This window comes from Penaeus monodon, chromosome 22 (assembly GCF_015228065.2).
Source record: "Penaeus monodon isolate SGIC_2016 chromosome 22, NSTDA_Pmon_1, whole genome shotgun sequence".
Classification (NCBI taxonomy): domain Eukaryota; kingdom Metazoa; phylum Arthropoda; class Malacostraca; order Decapoda; family Penaeidae; genus Penaeus; species Penaeus monodon.
In genome coordinates, this window is record NC_051407.1 from 36,626,645 (window position 1) to 36,626,933 (window position 289).

A 289-nucleotide genomic window follows, 5' to 3' on the forward strand; every position below is an offset into this window, starting at 1 on the left:
TTTATAAAAATTATTTTTTTTTTTTTTTTTTTTAATATATATTATATATATTATTTTAAAATATAATAATTTATTTATAATTATTTATTTTTTTTAGTGTTGTGTTTTGTTTTGTTTTTGTGTGGTATATATATATTTATATTTAATATAGTATATATATATATAACTTAATATATAAAATATTAATATTTAAAATTTTTATATTATCATAATTTTTATCATATAATTATTACACTTTATTTTCTATATTTATTTTATAATATATATTTATATTATATAAAAAAAATTT